The following is a 17,940-nucleotide window of genomic DNA, read 5'->3' as shown; positions in this document are numbered from 1 at the left end:
TCACACAGAGCTGACCCTCAGTGGGTCCTCACAGAGAGCTGACCCTCAGTGGGTCTTCACACAGAGCTGACCCTCAGTGGGTCTTCACACCGAGCTGACCCTCAGTGGGTCCTCACACCGAGCTGACCCTCAGTGGGTCCTCACACCGAGCTGACCCTCAGTGGGTCTTCACACTGAGCTGACCCTCAGTGGGTCTTCACACAGAGCTGACCCTCAGTGGGTTTGCAGAGGCAATAAATCGCACAGAAGGAGAATGCCCATCTTTCCCCTTCAGAGCAGCTGGTAGATTCGAGCCCCATGCCTTGAGTTGACAGCACAATTTCCTACCACTAAACCACCGTCTTGTTGAGGGGTCAGAAAATGCTGAGGATGAACATGAATGCAAAGATTCTTAAGCTGGGGTCCTGAGGGAACCCATGAACTAAGCGTATGTTGTATAAATGCACTCTCAGCGATTTCTCTGGGCAGAAGGCTTATTATCACTTAGAGCCAATGCTGTTCCAGGTGACAGAGTAACACGTGGGCCAGAGGCAGGCAACACCCTCAGCACACACCAGCATTTCCACTGCATCCTAAGGGAATCTGGGTGTCCCCCCCCAAGTGAATGGCCTCCACCCAGAGGCCAGCAGCTGGTAACTGGTTTGGTCTTTGTGTACTGTTTCTGTATGTGTGGTCTGCAAACCCAAACCAGTCAGCAGCTTCACGTTCTCAGAAAACATGAGACTTTGGTCAGAGGTCCTTGGGGGATTCTCAGCAGGGGACTGATCTGAGAACAGCCTGGCTGTACCTGGAAGATGAGAAGGTGGGGGCTGGGCAGCATAGCCATCATGACCACAACCACAGCCCCTGCGCTGCCTCAGATCAGCTGGTCCTCCACTGACAATGTCCTCCCTCCCCAGCCCTGACCACCAGCCGCTCCAGAGCCCTGGTGGGCACTCAGTCTACTTCACCACCCTCCCTCCCTCACAGTCCACAGCCCGGCCCCCTGACGGAGTCCTGGGATGGTATTCCCTAACTCCCTAACATGGAGAGATCCATGAGAAATCCATGGCACTGAGGAATCAGCAAGGCCCAGAGTGAAGAGGCCTCCCAAGGGAGCCTGTCTGGCTGTCCTGAGATTCAGGTTCAAATTCTCATCTGTATAGTTAGAGGCTAGTCCCGCAGGCCCTTTCTCCTTGAGGTCTTTGGCATCCACACCCCCTAATAAAGCCCTACGTCAACCCCTGAAGGGCAAGTCCTCAGAACTCCTCACCTGGGCTAGCCAATACCTCTAACGCCCACACCTATAACATCCACTCTGAATGATGTTATTTAAAAGCCCCAGCTATTCTCATAGCCCTTCTCTCCAAAAAAAGCAAGGCCCTTCCATTGTCTAGTGAAAAAAGAACAGCGCTTCAAAATGGACAAGGTTTAAAATCAGGAAAGATGAGTGTCCGTTCATCACTTTTGATACATGTCACCGTGTTTACTATGATTTATAGTGACCCTCTGAAAGACAGATCTGAACTCTGTCCTGTCCTGTGCTATCCTCACGGTCACTGTCAGACTCGGGTCCACTGCAGTGGTCACTGCATCAGTCCATCTTGTTGAGAGTATTCTTTTCTTTTGCTGACCCCTCCATCTTTAATTATCCTTATTCAGTATGTATGCTGAACATCATGTGATTAAAGAAAGCCATTCATCATGTGATCGACACAGGCCAGGGCATCAAGATCAAAGGAAGAATTATTAACAGTCTACTTCGTGCAGAGGACACACCTTGCTTACTGAAAGCAGAGTGGATCTGAAGCACTTAGTGATGAGAGCTTCCACCTCATCACCCAGAAAACAAATGTACTCACCACCAGTCCAAAAAATAACATCATGATAAATGAAGAAACAATTGAAGTTGTCAAGAATTTCATTTTACTTGGGTCCACAATCAATATTCATTATAACAGCAGTCAAGAAATCAAACACATTAGATTGAGCAAATCAACTGCAAGATTTTTTGTTGTCAGGTGTCACTGAGTCGAGTACGACTCATAGTGACTCTAAGAACAATAGAAGAGACCTGAGCCCTGTACCAGTCTGTGCCGTCCTCATCATCTCTGACACACTTGAGCCCAGTGCTACAGTCACTGTGTCAATCCATCTCGTTGAGGGTCTTCCTCTCCTTCACTGACCACTATACCTTTTTCAGCATCTCCTAGCAACATGTGAGACAAAGCAGCATCATTCTTGCCTTCAAAGAGTATTTTGGCTGACATTTCTCCAAGATAATATTTATTTCTTCTTTTTGCAGTTCAAATGATAATCCATTCTTCTTCTCTCATCCTTATTCACTGTCCAGTTCTCTGATGCACAGCAAGTGATTGAAAAGACTGTGGCCTGAATCAGATGCACCTTAGTGAAATACTTGAGCACCACAACAAGATAAAGGTAAATAATCCAATAGAAAAATGGGCACAGGATATGAACAGGCACTTCACCGAAGATGACATTCAGATGGCTAACAAGCACATGAAGAAATGCTCAAAATCCCTAGCCCTAAGAGAGATGCAAATTAAAACAACTATGAGATATCATCTCACCCCAGTCAAAATAGCAAAATTTAACAGAACATCAAGCAACAAATGCTGGCAAGGTTGTGGAGAAACTGGAACCCTGATTCACTGTTGGTGGGAGTGTAAAATGGTGCAACGCCTGTGGAAAGCAGTATGGCGCTTTCTCAAAAAGTTGCAAATAAGAGATACCATTTGACCCAGCAGTTCCACTACTGGGAATATAGCCTGAAGAGACCATAGCTGACATCCAAGCAGATATATGCACACCCATGTTTATTGCAGCTTTGTTCACAATAGCAAGGAGTTGGAAACAACCTAAGTGTCCATCAACAAACAAATGGCTAGAGAAGCTGTGGTAAATTCACACAATGGAATACTATGCTGCATTAAAAAACAAGGAACTCATGCAATATTATTCAAAACGGTTGACTATGGAGAACATTATGCTGAGTGAAATATCCCAGTCACAAAAGGACAAATATTACATGATGCCACTGTTGTAGAATGGGATTGTCCTTGGGGTTGGGGAGAGACTGAGTAAGATGGGTTCAATAATGTATACTGCACTGAAACAGAGGAGGGAGAAAACTGTTTAAAAGAGATATATGACTAGGTATTTCTGTCATCACAGGAGTCTAGAGCGAGGGCTACATGGTGGAGGGGACCTGGGAGAGTGTTTGTAAAACAATGAAAGAATCCTTTCTTTTACTTTTCCATAATTTTTGACTCATGTACTTATAACTTCTTAGTCAAATTTGTGTCTTCTAGGTTGCAACACCCCCATGATACATCTTCAAGGATATGAACATGTACGGCCAAGCACAATCAATAAGCGTGCATCTAAATTCCAAAATCAATCTCCATAATAGTCTATGTGCTTCCTACTGCCAAAGGGGCCCTTTAGAGTAGTGAGAGAAGATCTTCACCCTGAAACCCACAGCGTCCCTTTTCAGCAGGAAGTAGCTAAGAGAATACGCCATCCCCTTTTCCTTATGAATCAGGGTGAAGTCTCTCAGGGAGGAGTGATAGGGAATGGCAAAGGACACACCGACAAAGGAGATTAATCAGAACTGACTTTGACAAGCACTGTGGCAACTGGACAATTAAAACAGACATTTGGATGGCGGGGAAGAAGAACAAACTGGGGAGGAGGGTAGAGAGAATGGCGCAGCAATGAAGGAATGAAAACCCAAAATCCCTGTGAGTGTTCATTAAAACTAATAAAATTTAATAATAATAAAAAAATAAACTGACATCACTGCTCCTCAGTAATTCAGAGCAGGTTTTAACAGTAGACTTTCCTAGTGTAATATATCCCCTTTAAAGTGTTAAAAAGTAAGATGTCCTTTTGAGCACTTAGGTACACCTAACCCAATCCATGGTCTTTTCAACTGCCCCACATGCATGTAAAAACTAGAAAATTACTGAGGAACAGAGAAGAATTGATATCTTTGGTTTATAGTGTTGGTGCAGAATATTGATTATATGGATTTCCAGAAGAGTAAATAAATCTTAGAAGAAACACCGCCAGAATGCTCTTCAGAAAGGAGACTGGCTAAATTTCCTCTCACATCCTCTGGACATGTTATCAGGGGGCCCAGTCCCTGGACAAAGGCCTCAGGCTAGATAAGAAGGGACCTGTTTGAAGAAGGCAGCTCTGATGAGATGCCCTGACACGCTGGCTGCAGCACTGGGCTTCAGCATGGCAGACACTGAAGGAGGCACCGATCTGGCAGGAGTTCACTGTGCTGGGCACGGCCTTAGTATGAGTCAGAACCCACCCCAGGGCATCTTAACGATAACACCGGTGAAGTAGGAATAACAGGAATAGCCAGAGGTCATCAGCCTTTACTCTGCTGTGTGTCCAACAGCACTAAGCATGTGACCAGCCTCTGGCTAGCGAACCTTCCGAGAAGTCCCACAAGGGTGTAATATCACTGACGGCCTTAGACAAGGAAGAATCAGAGGGTCTGGAATATCAAGGTTGTCATCAGGGTCCCCTAGTGACCCGGGCAGGACTACAAGGACTGGACTCTCCAGGGACTCTTTAGAACCTCCAGTTAAGACTTCTACCTACAGACAAGTCTTGGAGATAAGGGTCCCTTCCAGGCACCACCGTAAAGCAAGTCACATGGATGGGGGATTTGTTCCATATATATATGGAGATAGATAGATAGATAGATAGATAGATAGATAGATAGATAGATAGATAGATAGATAGGTAGGTAGGTAGATAGATAGATAGATAGATAGATAGATAGATAGATAGATAGATATCGATATCTATCTATCTATCTATCTATCTATCTATATATATACACGATGATAATTATAGAAAGGTTTCAGGCCTTTTGTACATAGAGTTGTTATGAGTTATGCATGACTCGACAGAAGTGAACAAAAACACAGATATATATATTTGTTGTTAAGTACCATTGAGTTGGAATTGACTCATAGCTGACCCTCCAGGTGAGTTTTCAGAGGCAATATATATGAAAGGAGACTGACTGTCTGTCTCCCGAGGAGCGGCTGGTGGATTCAAACCACATACGCCTTCAGGTTGACAGTGCAGCTCCTACCCCTAGGCCATCAGGACTCCATATATATAATCATTACCATCTTTTTTTTTTTTAAAGGTGAGGGGCTCGGAAGGCGTAGTCTGTAGAGAGTTACACTAGTAACTCACAGGCAGCGCCCCGCTGGCAGCCCCAGTCCACTCGGGGCTCCAGAGAGAAGGTGGGTGGTCTCCTCCAGAGCCGTTTACAGCCTCAGAAGAGCCTCTCGAGGGCCATCTGTGAGGCGGTTTCAGTTCGACAGCAGTGAGTGCAACAAGCACATATGGAAGTCATAGGTACATGACACTGTGGTCTAACGTGTGCAACAACAACATGAAGAAGTTAGAAATCACATAAGAATGACCAAAACAGGACAGGGACAGAAGCGGAGTACATGCTGTTGGGGAAATGGCAGCAACAGACAAGCTCGACTCAGAACTGCCACAAACCCTCAGTCTGTAAAGATGGCAGGGGCATCAGGGTAAAGGGGACGTGAACATCAATGAGGTGTGCTTGCACTTGACCTGCCTCACCAGCTACGCCGCCATCCCTTCTCCTTGCTCAAGACGCCACTCTCTGCCTTCACGCCCATGCTGCTCTCTCTGCCCAAAATACAACCCCACCCCCACCCCGTCTATGTCCGTCACAGCCTCGTTCAAGCAGGGCACATGAGCATACACCCTCTGTGGACTACCCCTGCCCGCAACTCCACAGAGAAGCTGCATCCCAGGGTGAGGTAACCCCCCAGCCTTTTCTCAATCGTTCTGACCAGGCTTTGTGTCCTCCAATGATCTAAGGGTTTTACAAAAAAAAAAAAGAAAAAGAAAATGGAGTGGCCTAGAGGTAACAATATGCACAGCAAACCCAGAGGCACACAGTTCAAATCCCCCAGCTGCTCCGCTGGAAAAGGATGGACAATCTCTTCCCATACTATTTACTGCCTTTGAAAACCTGCTGGAGGGTCAGCACACATACACATCTTAAAGTCCTATCTGTCATGGGGATCTCATTTAGAAATAAGTCGGTTGACTTATGGCTGATCCTTCACTGGGTTTCTGAGACTGAAATCGCATGGAAGAGGATGCCCATCTTTCTCCCACGGAGCAGCTGGCAGATTCTAATCACCACAGAGGCACAGCCCTGCTGTTGGCACGCCACCATATGGACCATGCCATCAGGGGTTCCTCATTTGGAAATTGTTGTTGTTGTTGTTGTTGTTGTTATGTGCCGTCGAGTCATTTGCGACTCATAGCGACCCTATGCACAACAGCCCTAAACCCTGCTCTATCCTGCGCCAACCGCACTGCCTCTGACACACCCATCCCGATTACCCCAGTCACTGAATCAATCCATCTCATAGAGGGTCTTCCCCTCCTGCGCTGTCCCTCAACCCTCCCAAGCATGATGTCTCTCTCCAAGGACCCATCCCTCCTGGCAACATGTCCAAAGTATGTCAGACGAAGGCCCAGAATCCTTGCCTCCAAGGAGTAGCTTGGTTTAATCCTCTCCAAGATGAATCTGTTTGTTTTCTTGGGAGTCCATGGTACATTCAGTACTCTTCTCCAGCACCACAGCTCAAAGGCATCAACTCTCCTTCTGTCCTCCCTAGTCATTGTCCAACTCTCTGATGCATAACAAGTGATTGCAAATACCATGGCCTTTATCAGGCGCACCTTAGTCTCCAGAGAGACACCGTTGCTCCTGAGTACTCTAGAGAGGTCCCTAACAGCAGACTTTCCCATCGCGATACACTTTTTTATTTCCTGACTGCTGGTGCCAAGAGTGTCTCTGCAAATATTACCAGTTAACCTGAGGTCATATTGGAGTTGGGTGTGTCCATCTGAGCGTGTCCTTCTGAAAAAAGGAGAAAAGACACAAAGACTCTGCTCACTGCTCAAAGATCCCTCTTCCAAAACCACAGACAGTCCTGGACTACAGCACAGCCCAACTTCATTAACCAATGGTGCCAGGCCACTGATGGGGACAGCGGAGGACCAGAAGGACTCAATTAAAAAAACCCCTGGCTCCTCACAGTGCACACTGACAAAACTCAAGGAATGAGCAAAATTAGGGCACTTAGGTGCATCCTCAAAGTACCTGAAGGATATTAAACGCAAGCCCTCGACCTCCACAATGTGTCCTACATGGCAAGCAGGACTGTGTGCAGGACAACACAAAGAGAATGTGGCAGGGCACCACGGAGCAGACCTGAGGAGCCGGGGGCAGCGGGCAGTGACCCTGCTAATCCCAGCAAAGGAGAATGAGGCCGCATCCATCACCCTCCTCAGCAATTAATGACCCATCAGGTTTGGAAGCAGGAGCGGCATCCACTTCTAAACAACATGCCTCTGGAAACTATGAGCTTTGCGAAATGAAGATAGTTATAGAAAGGCTTCAGGTCTTTAGTTCATAGGGTTGCTATGTGTCATGCCTGATTCAATGGCATCAACACCACCACCAGGTCTAATGCCACCTGTTTCTATTTTCTTTGCACTTGCTGAAGACTGTCTAATCTTGTTGATGATGATGTTGTTGTTGCTGTTGTTGATGTGTGCCATCGAGTCAGAATGGACCCACAGCTGACCCTCCAGCAGGTTTTCAGAGGCAGTTAACTACACAGGTGAAGACTGCCCATCCTCCCACGAAGCAGCTAGAAGACTCGAACCGTGTGCCTTCAGGATTGCAGCGCAGCTTCTTGCCACTGTTAGGTGTCATCAAGTTGAAAGCGACCCATAGCAACACTGTGAACAACAGATCTGAACCGTGTTCTGTCCTGTGCCATCCCCATCATCTGACACACTCAAGCTCACTGCTGCAGTCACTGTGCCAATCTGTCTCACTGTTTCCGAAGAACAGCCAGCCTCTCCTGGCAACATGCCCAAAATAATGTGAGACAAAGTGACTTCAAGGAGCACTCAGGCTGCAACCTTCTCCCATTCCTTTTTGTTCTTTTAGCCGTCCATGGGCATTTCAGTGCTCTTCTCCAACACCACAGTTCAAAGGCATCAATTTTTCTATCATCTTTATTCACCATTCAGCTCTCGGACAGCAAGTGATTGAAAAGACCAAGGCCTGAATCAGATACACCATAGTCTTCAAACGGACATCACTGTTCCTTAGTAACTTGGAGAGATCCTTGACAGACTTGTCTATTGGTAGCAATCTTACTGTCTACTCTTAATTTCTTTTTAAAACTCTTAGCCATGTTTCTTGGGGGTTTCACACACAGTGAGTGGCCTTGGTGTCTCCTGGGCTTGTAGATGCTCAGGTGGCTTGGAACACATCCACAGGACCCCCAGAAGCATAGAGTGGGGAGAGATGCTTTCCAAGTTTCTGCTCTCTCCTCCACCCAGTGTCCTGGCTCCCTCAGGAAGACACACGCCAGATGACTAGAAGACAGCGAAGCCTCCACCGTCACACATGTCCTGTTGCCTAGTTAATGTTTCCACTCAGAAAGGGTTCTTATCATGGTCAGTGAAGCCCCTAGGCTGCACACACACAGGACACTCTTTCACAGACTCAGTCCCACAGCCCGCCAGCCATCAGAGCCGGGGGACCTAGAGACGGCCCAGTTCAGAACCCCTTGTAGCAAAGTCAGCGTTGGGCCTTGAAGCAGAAGGGGCTCATTCCAGGGCCAGGAGGGCCGCAGTCTGACCCTCTCAGCCCAGCCAGCCTTGCAGAGTCTCTGTGACGTGGTGGTCCAGACTGCTTCCTTTAATTAGAGTGTCCACGCATTCAGTGGGTAACTAAAAAGTTGGTGGTTCAAGTGCACTCATGGGCACTTGGAAGAAAGGGCTAGCAACCTGTTCTGCAAAATCAGCCCCTGAAAACTCAGTGGGGCACAGTCCTCCACTGAGGCTCAAGGGCTCGCCAGGAAATGCCATCAACTCAGCAGCACTTGGGTCTCTCCGTGAACAGCCTCAGCCCGTCCCGGATAGGACTCTTCATGGGCCTAGATGCAGAGGCCAGATGAGGAGGCCTGGTGGCACAGTGGTTGGGTACTCAGCTGCTAACCAAAAGGTCAGAGGTTCAAGCCCACCAACTGCTCCATGGCAGTTCTCCTCGGATTTGAGGGTATTAAGTTGGGATTCCTTTGGTTTATTACTCAGTTTAAAGACTTTACACCCGATTCTGGCCATGGTCTTTTCAATGACTAGCTAGTATGCGTCTGAAAGTTGGACAGTGAATAAGGATGGCAGAAGGAGAACTGATACCTTTCAGTTATGGTGCCAGAGAGGAGGACTGACTCTCCCGTGTGCTGCCAAAAACACAAACAAGTACGTCCTGGAGAAGGTGCAGCCAGCGTGCTCCTTGGAGGCAAAGATGATACAGCTTCATCTCACATAGTCTGAGCATGTTGGTAGGTGGGGCCAGTCCCTGAACATAAAGGTGGAAGGTCAGGACAAAGGGGGAAGATCCTCAACCAGGGACAGTGACTGCAGCAGTGTGCTCAGGTGTGGCAGTGATGATGAAGATGGCACAGAGCAGGACAGAGCACAGATGGCTTGTTTATGGGGTCACTATGAGTTGTGCTCAACTCAAAGGCAACTAACATCAACCAGAAACCCAAATAAGGAATCCACTGATCAAGCAAACACCTGGTTAAGTTCCATGTCCAGATGTCAACCTGACATCTGACTGCTTTCAAAGGAAAGTGGCCTTAGGCCATTACAAGGTCTTCTGCAAATAGAAGCCCAGCTTTGAGGGAAGGAGCTGCTGGCCGCAGGAGGGGGACAGCTAGGAGGCACCCTGAAAGAGGGTGTCAGCGGCAGAACCCCTTACCTCCCCACTCAAACAGCAGGAACGTCCCCTTTGGGAACGACCATCTGGATGCAAACACAAAAAGCGGTCCCCAAAAGTGTGCGTGCCAAATGTCCACAGGGCAGGAAACGTCAAGAAGCAGGGAGGCGCGTGCCAGGCCCACTCTCCTGACAGCTGTGTGCTAATCGCCCGCTGGAGGCAGGTGCTGGGCCAGCGCGCGGACGAGAGTCACCTGTCCAGGTGGAGACGGCCGCGCGGACTCCCCGCGCAAGGCAGCCGTGCCTCTCAGCCGGCTCAGCACCGTCCACTCCATCTCACCAAAGTCAGGTTGTAATCAGTTACAGTACAGCTTCCAGGTCCCTCAGGGAGTGCTGGAACCCCAAGACCATGAACTTGACTCGCACTTTGAATCTGAAACAAAACTCACCTCTGTGCCTCTCGGACTTTGGGTTGAAGTCCAGGTCTACAGGCTGAGAGGGCATTCTGGTGGCTTAGTGGAAAGGAGCTGCGCTATTAACCAAAGGCAGGTGGTTCCAATCCACCAGCTGCTCTGCGGGGAAAAGATGAGCAGTCTTCTCCCATGGGATTTGCTGCCTCTGAAAACCCGCTGGGGGCTCGGCTGCGGGTCATTTCCAACTCGACAGTACACAACAACAACACGGACTGAACAGAGCGGCACTGCAAGCCAAGGCCGAGCGTCTCTGGGGGTTTGAATCCGCCAGCAGCTCTGAAAGGGAGACGAGCAGTTCCCTCCCGTTGGGACTGACAGCCTGGAAAACCGACTGGAGGATCGCTGTGCATCGGAGCTGACTCACTCAGTTTACGTTTTACATTTGAGTTTAAATGAAGCTGACCAATAGAGTGACCAAGCCCAGGACAAAGCCGAGAAGACAGGAAGGAGGAAGACAGAGAGGATCCATGGAGATGAGAATCCGAAGGGAAGACGTGGGCAAAGGGTGACTACACCATGGGCATTGGAATTAATGAAACATGTATCAGTGGTTGGATGGGCAGCCAGCCCGCTTTGTAAATGTTCACACAAACCACAATTATTAAAGACTAATTAAATTATTATTTCATTATTAAAGAAGTCACCTCATCATGGAAGGCTGCTCAACCAAAGAAAATCAACTTCTCAGGAAACAGTGACTCCCAGGCGACTTACCAGTTCTCCAAATGCTTCAAAGAGTCAACGCACCCTCCTGGTGGGTTAAGCACCAGTGTACAAACCACAAGGCCGAGGGTTCAAAACCACCAGCCCCTTGGTAGGAGGACGATGAGGCCGTTTGTTTCTGGGGGGGAAAATGTAGATCCACATGGTCCTGGGGCCTCAGAGCCAATGTGACAGGAAGGGTTAGACTGCCGCTGCTGATTCCTCAGAAAGGGCGCTGGGCAATGCAGGTCCATCCTGCTGGTCAGTCACCCCTGAATCTAAGGTCCCCCCTTTCTGCAGTCATAGCCACACTGTCTGCTCAAGCGGTGTCCTTTAGCTAACGAGATGACTCATTCAGCCCAGCACTGGGCACACGCTCAGCTAAGTGCTGGCGAGACAAAGAAGAGGTCAGCCTTCCATCTGGGGCCTGAAATTCTTCATCATTTATCTTTAAAAACCTCAAATCAACACAGCATATGAAGCTCCAAACTGCATCTTACAAAAAGGCAAACCTCGAGAAACTACAAAAGACTCCCTGCTCCTCCCCTTTGGCCTTCCAGGGGCAGATGCTAAGGGCTGGTCCTTCAGGCCTGCAGTTGGCTGAGCACTCCCAACGGTGCAGGAGCCCTGGGTACACACTGTGTAACAGGCCAGGCTGCCAGCTGAAAGGTCAGTGGTTCAAATCCACCAGGTACTCTGCACTATCCTGCTGCAGTCTGACGGAGGACTGCTCTGAGGTGGGTTTAGGAGACGGAGATCACAGAATCCTTCTCTAAAAAGCCAAATGCCAAAGTATCAAGTACCTTGCTTCGGTTAAATATGATGACTACTGTTTTCGGTATTAGGTGCCTCTGAGTCCACTACGAATCACAGTCACCTTATGAGCAATTGTATGATCTACACAGTCAGAAGTGACACACGGGTTTTCAGAGACGGTCAGCCACACAGGAGGAGACTGGCCATGTTCCACCATGGAGCAGCCAGTGGATTCGAACTGCACACCTTTGAGTTGCCAGTGCAACTCCTTACCAAAGGCTGACCAAATTCCCCAAGGAGTCGAGATGGCCTTGAATGCCCTCATGTGTTGGAAGATTTCCACATGGGTAATTCTAGTCACTTTGAAGGCTGAGGTGCACTTGGTTCTAGTCATGGTATTTTCAGTAGCCGCTGATTTTGGTGAAAGTTGGACAATGAATAAAGCCCGGAGAACAATCACTGCCTTTGAATTTACGGTGCTGGTGGAAAGCGCTGAATGTACACGAACTACCAGAACAAACAAAGCTTATCTTGTAAGGACAGTCAGAACAGTCCTTAGATGAGAGGGCGACAAGGCTTCATCTCACATACCTGGAGCATCTTGGCAGGAGGGGCTTGGGGAAGTAGAGGGCCAGGAAGACGTATTGATACAGCGGCTGCAGCAGTGGGGTCCAACACAGCAGAGGTGGTGAGGACGGTGAATGGCAGCCAGGGCTTGGCTCTGCTGTACTCAGTCACCCAGAGAGGTCCTGGGCCAGCAGGGCACCTTCCGAGGAGCTCTGAGCACCTCATCGTTGAATGGACCCAGCTGGCATACAGCTCATGCAGGTCTCTGAACACTGTTCAAACAATGTCTCCCAGGCCAGAGGTTTGTTGTTGTTGTTGTGATGTGCTGTCGAGTTGCCTGCAACTCATGACAACTCTATGTACAACAGCTCTGAGCCCTGCCCCGTCCTGAGCCAGTCTCACTGTCTCTGACACACCTACCCCCATTGCCCCAGTCACTGTATCAATCTATCTCATCCAGGGTCTTCCTCTCCTGTGCTGTCTTTCCACCCTTCTGAGCAGGGAGCTTCCAAGGAGAAACTTGGCCTCACCCTGTCCAACACAGACCTCTTTGTTTTCTTGGTGGTCCAGCGGTGGACACCTGCTATCCCGGCCACACACCCTTTCCTTTCGCCCAGCGCTCTGCACATCAGCTGGGCAATGGAAGGAGATGCTCCAGAGACGGCTGCTGTTCACAGACAACTTCACGGAGGCACCAGCAATACTCGGACAGCACCGTGAGAGGACAAGACAAGAGTGCACTGCAACCTGGCCGTGCAGTGAGCCCTTCGAGACTGAGAGCCGTCACACTGACCAGCTCATGGAAACCCTTCCTGTGTGCCAGGACTCACAGCGACCCTGCGGGACAGCCATGCAGGATTTCCCAGGCTGTAATGTTTAGGGAAGCAGATTACCAGGTTTGTCGTTCTGTAAAGTCATGCTGTGATTGTGGTGGTGGTTGTATGTTCTTGAGATGACTACAAGTCAGTGACACTGTAAACAGCAGACCTGAACCTGTCCTGTCCTGTGCCGTCCTCGCAATCCCTGACACACTCGAGCGTATCACTGCAGTCACTGTGTCGGTCCATCTCAGTGAGGGTCTACCTCTCTTACACTGACCCTCCCCCATTCCAAGCATGATGCCCTTTACCAAGAATCTGCCCCTCCCAACAGCATGCCCAGAGAATGCTGACGAAGTTTCACCACCCTTGGCTCCAAGGACCCTGCTTGCACTTTCTCCAAAACACGTTTCTTCTCGTGGCAGTCCACGGGACAGTCCATATACCTCCCCACCCCCACAGCTCAGAGGCATCAATTCTTTTCTGTCACCCTTAGTCTCCATCCAACTTTCAGATGCATGGCAAGTCCTTGAGAAGCCCAAGGCTTGGAGTGGGTGCACCTTCGTCTTTTAACTGACATCACTGCTCTTTAGCACTTTGGAGAGGTCCTTGGCAGCAGACTGTCTTAACGCAACAGTTCTGATTTCCTGATTACTGCTCCAAGAGCAGACCTGTGCTGGCGCAGTGATATCTCTGTGCGTGCTTGTCATGAAGTCACAGTTGGCTTCAAATCTCTGCACTTTCACTTAGCAGCCAAACACTCGACTATAGAACCACCAGGGCTCCTTCCATGTTCAGAAGGGAACAAATGCTGCCTGGTCCTGCCTCCCCCTGACATCACCAGCATGTTTGAATCCACTTCTGCATCACTGAGGACCTCCCACCCCCTCACTGGCCTGTCACACCCCCAAACATGATGTCTTCCTCCATCAATAGGTCCCACCTGGTGATGTGTCCAACACAAGCACCTCAGGTGATGGTCTGCTATGATCCAGGAGCCTTTCCTTGGCTAAATTTCAGCAGTAGATCACCCGGCCTTGCTTCCTAGTCTGTCTTGGCCTGAAGTTCTGCTGAACCTCATGCTGCTGGTATTTGAAATACTTGAGGTCTAGCTTCTGGCACCACAGCGGGACAACCTGACAGGCAGGTGGTGGGACCCGGGCAAACCCATCTTTCTCCGGGAACAACAGCCCAACTCTGTGAATGCAGCCATCCACCATGAGAGACTCACAACTCACACGCCCAGCCCACCTGTGCTTCACACAAACACAAGAGCCTCAGCAGGAGACACCAGCAAGCACTGGTAACCTTAAAGAACTCATCTGCAGGGCAGACTTGCGTCCCCACTGAGATGTCCACGCCCTAAACCTGCTATGTTGTTCTACGCCCTCAAGTCAGAACCCACTCATAGCTGATCCCCACCCCCACCCCCACCGATAGGGTCACAGGATCCTGAAAAGTACAAGAGAGAAACAGAAGCAGGGACCAAAGATGGTGGTGTGAGAAAGACCAGGGCAGCCTTGCTGGTTCTGAAGCTGGAGGAAGAGGATGCTGTCAAACAAGGAATGCGACCACTTCAAGAGGCCGGAAAGGGCACGAGTCTCAGAGAGGAACCAACGTCCTGATTTGATCCCAGAATTGTATGATAATAAACCAATGTTATCAGAAGCCACTGACTTCGTGGTAATTGTGAAGAGACCATGAGAAAGTGACAGGTCACCTTATCTGTTCCAGACCCTGTGAGTAGATTCTCACACCCCCTCAGTGAGAGCAGATTCTCCCGCCCACCCCCTCAGTGAAGGCAGGTTCTCCCACACCCCCCTCAGTGAAGGCAGGTTTTCCCACCCCCCACCTCAGCAAGAGCGGTTTCTCCCGCCCCCCTCCCCCAGTGAGGGCAGTTTCGTCAGGAATCCTCCTTCACCCCAGAGCATGGCCTGCCATCTGAACTGTGGCTCTGCTGTTTGGATGGTTGGCCCCTGCCCATCACTGTGGGTAATCAGAGACTATCGAGGAGGCTTTGAGATGGAAAGGGGGAGGGGGAGTGATGGATCTGAGGAACAGTGAGCCCTGCTTCACCCAGTGAGCCCCAAGTCCATGATGCCACAGACCACCCTTCTTCCTTTAGTCAGCGAGCCAACAACACAGGCATATCATTCACAGCTCCCTGTTAACTGACACCTGGCAGCCCAACTCAAGGTCAGCCCTGCACAATGGAACTGGACTGTTGTGTGACACATACAGGTTCACATAAAAAACTTTTTCTTGTGCTTTCAGTAAAATTTACAGAAAAAAAATTGATTTTTCCATTCACTCATCCACAACGACTTAGCTCTAGAATATTAACTACAGTGCCCACACTGTAACAGCACTCCTCCCACTTCCCACTTGTGAGTCTTCTTCCACCCATCCTTCTAGTCTATCCATCCCTGCCTTCTGAGCTGTCCCCTTAAGCAAGTACAACCCTCCTGACCTTGTCTGATTGATTGTTCTGAGGAGTGAGTGCCTCCCCCAGTATTACTGGTCACCTCATAAGCCTATCATTTGGCTGAATGGGTTTGGGGAAATAGGTTGCCAGGTCTTTCTTCCCAGTCTTTCTTAGTCTGGAAATTCCCATGAAATCTGTCCAGCATCAGAACAACATAGGAGCCTCCATATAGATAGAATAGTGGTAGCTGCACATGCAGGGCACTGGCCAGGAGCCAAACCCAGGTCTTCTGCAGGGAAGGGAAGAGAAGGACTAGACTACTGGGCCAGAGCAGTCTCCTGTTAGCTACTAACAGGACCTTCAGTCACTATCAGATAATGCAGACATGGCCAGTGGGCACTGTGGCCGCTGACTGCAAAGCAATCAAATCCCTGGCACACTCGACACCTCACCCAGGTAGGAAGCAAGGAGCGCCCTGTTCAAAGATGACACCCACCTGTGCCACCGTAATAGACATCACAGCCAAGTCGGTCACTAGCTCTGAGCAAGGCACTGCTGCCTCTTTCATGCTCGGGTCAAAATCCGATGCATAAGAGATTTGGTTGCTATGCAACAAGTATGTTGCCCTTGAGAAATATAAAAGCTTCAGCCTGTATCCAGAAAGCTCATTGGCCCAAGACTTGTGAATCATCTACAGCAGTGATGTTCAGTCCTTGTGGGGCATTACCATAGCAACAGATGCATTTTTACCTTGTAGCTAATGTACGTACACATAATAATACACAAAACTAAAAACCACAAAACACTTAGCATTAAAGGAATGTGCACTCTGGTTCCTATTCTACATATTATACAGACAGTTCTCAACGACATATTTCAGTTGCAACAAACTGTGCTGAGAACCATCTCGTGGTTTCTTTCTGTACATCTTAGCTTTAGAAATATATATTGTTGCTATGTCCCACTGAGTCAGAACGTACTCATCGCTGACCCTCCAGTGGGTTTTCAGAGGCTGTAAACAGCACAGGAGGAGACTGCCCATCTTTTTCCTGTGGAGCACCTGGTGGATTCAAACCACATACCTTCAGGTTGGCAGCACAGTTTCTCATCATTAGGCCACCAGAGCTCCTTATTATCAGTAACATATTCTACATATGATATGGTGCTCCGGTGGCCTAGTGGTAAGAAGCTGTGTTGCAATCTCGAAGGAAGACAGTTCAAATCCACCAGATGTTCTGTGGGAGCAAAATGTTCAAGTCTCCTCCCATACAATTAGCTGCCTCTGAAAACCCCCAGAGGGTCAGCTGTGGGTCAGTTCTGACTCAATGGTGCACAATAACAACATGTGATATCGCTGCATGTAATCTTCTGATGGTTCCCATTCTCTTGCTAGCCCCCAAAGAAAATGATCAGACTTCTAAAGATGATGCTGTTGTTGTTGTCTCTGTCGAACAGGTTCTGGCTGACAGTGACCCGGTGTCAGGAAACACTGTGGGGTCCTGCACCGTCCTCCTCCTCCTCACTAGGTTTGAGCCAACGGCTGCGGCCACTGTGTCAATACATCTCATCGAGGCTCTGCCTCTGCTTCCCTGGCCCCCACTTCAGGAAGCATGATGTCTTTCTCTGGGGCCTGGTCTCTCCCTCCTGATCTCACGCCCATAGTGTGTGACAGAGAGTGGTGAGCCTGGCTTCTAAGGACCATTCTGGCTGTACTTTAAGGTGGAGTTGTTCATTCTACAGACAGTCTGCATTATATTCAAAACTTTCTACCAACACCATATCACAAACACGTCAGTTTTTCTTTGTTCTCATTCACTGTCCAGTATTTGTATACATATGGGGCAAATGAAAATACCGTGGCTTGGGTCAGGCACACATTCATCCTCAAAATTAGGACTTTTTAAAAAAAACACTTTTTAGGGGTCTTTTTGCAGCAGATTTGCCAAATCCAATATGTCACTTGATTTCCTGACTGCTGATTCTGTGAGAGTTGATTCTGGATCAAGATAAAATTAAGTCGTTGATAACTTCAATCTTTTCTCCATTTATTCTGATGTTTTATATTGCCTCAACTGTGAGAATTTTTATTCTCCTTATGTTGAGGTGTAATCAATACCTCAAGCTATGGTCTTTAATCTTCTTCAGTATTATGTACACAACAGTGTATTGATGAGTGAAATTTCCTCCAATCCTAATACTGCACACTTTCTCATATTTGTTGTTGTTGTTATGTGCCGTCGAGTCGTTTCCAACTCATAGCGACGCTATGCACAACAGCCCTAAACGCTGCTCTATCCTGTGCCAACCGCACCGCCTCTGACACACCCATCCCGATTACCCCAGTCACCGAATCAATCCA

At 48.8% G+C, this 17,940-nt stretch overlaps 1 protein-coding gene across 1 annotated transcript in view; it reads right to left on the bottom strand.

Moving 5' to 3' along the window:
• The window catches only part of ZDHHC14 (zinc finger, DHHC-type containing 14), a 385,293-nt gene that overhangs the window by 288,434 nt on the left and 78,919 nt on the right, over positions 1-17,940 (bottom strand). The gene's annotated exons all lie outside the window — the stretch shown is intronic.

Source organism: Elephantulus edwardii, unplaced genomic scaffold (assembly GCF_000299155.1).
Source record: "Elephantulus edwardii isolate Elephantulus edwardi_28Jun2011 unplaced genomic scaffold, EleEdw1.0 scaffold00024, whole genome shotgun sequence".
In the NCBI taxonomy this organism is placed as follows: Eukaryota; Metazoa; Chordata; class Mammalia; order Macroscelidea; family Macroscelididae; genus Elephantulus; species Elephantulus edwardii.
Note: the sequence above shows the minus strand (reverse complement) of the source record. Positions and strands in the feature narration are given on the sequence as shown.